This window comes from Oncorhynchus kisutch, unplaced genomic scaffold, assembly GCF_002021735.2.
Source record: "Oncorhynchus kisutch isolate 150728-3 unplaced genomic scaffold, Okis_V2 Okis06b-Okis10b_hom, whole genome shotgun sequence".
Lineage (NCBI taxonomy): Eukaryota > Metazoa > Chordata > Actinopteri > Salmoniformes > Salmonidae > Oncorhynchus > Oncorhynchus kisutch.
The window spans coordinates 2,124,168-2,124,935 of NW_022261983.1; positions in this window are offsets into that span (position 1 = coordinate 2,124,168).

Here is a 768-nt window from a genome sequence, read left to right on the forward strand (position 1 = left end):
TTAAGTTTGCTGACGACACTACGATGGTAGGCCCGATCACCACCAACGATGAGACAGCCTATAGGGAGGAGGTCAGAGACCTGGCAGTGTGGTGCCAGGATAGCAAACTCTCTCTCAACGTGATCAAGACAAAGGAGATGATCGTGGGCGACAGGAAAAGGAGGGCCGAGCACTCCTCCATTCTCATCGACAGGGCTGTAGTGGAGCAGGTTGAGAGCTTTAAGTTCCTTGGTGTCCACATCACCAACAAACTATCATGGTCCAAACACACCAAGACAGTCGTGAAGAGGTCACGACAAAACCTATTCCCCCTCAGGAGACTGAAAATATTGACATGGGTCCTTAGATTCTCAAAAAGTTCTACAGCTGCATCATCGAGAGCATCCTGACTGGTTCAATCCCCGCATGGTATGGCAACTGCTCCGCCTCCGGACCACAAGGCACGTACAAGAAAGATAGTGGCGTACGGCCCAGTAAATCACTAGGGCCAAGATTTGACATCCAGTACCTCTATACCAGGCGGTGTCAGAGGAAGGCCCTAAAAATTGCCAAGGACTCCAGCCACCCTAGTCACAGACTGTTCTCTTTGCTATCGCATGGCAAGAGAGACTGGAGCGCCAAGTCTAGGTCCAAGAGGCTTCTTAACAGCTTCTACCCCCAAGCCATAAGACTCCTGAATAGCTAATCAAATGGTTACCCTACTGTAACTATTTGCATTGACCCTTCCCCTCACTCCATTTTTACGCTGCTGCAACTCTCTGTTTATTG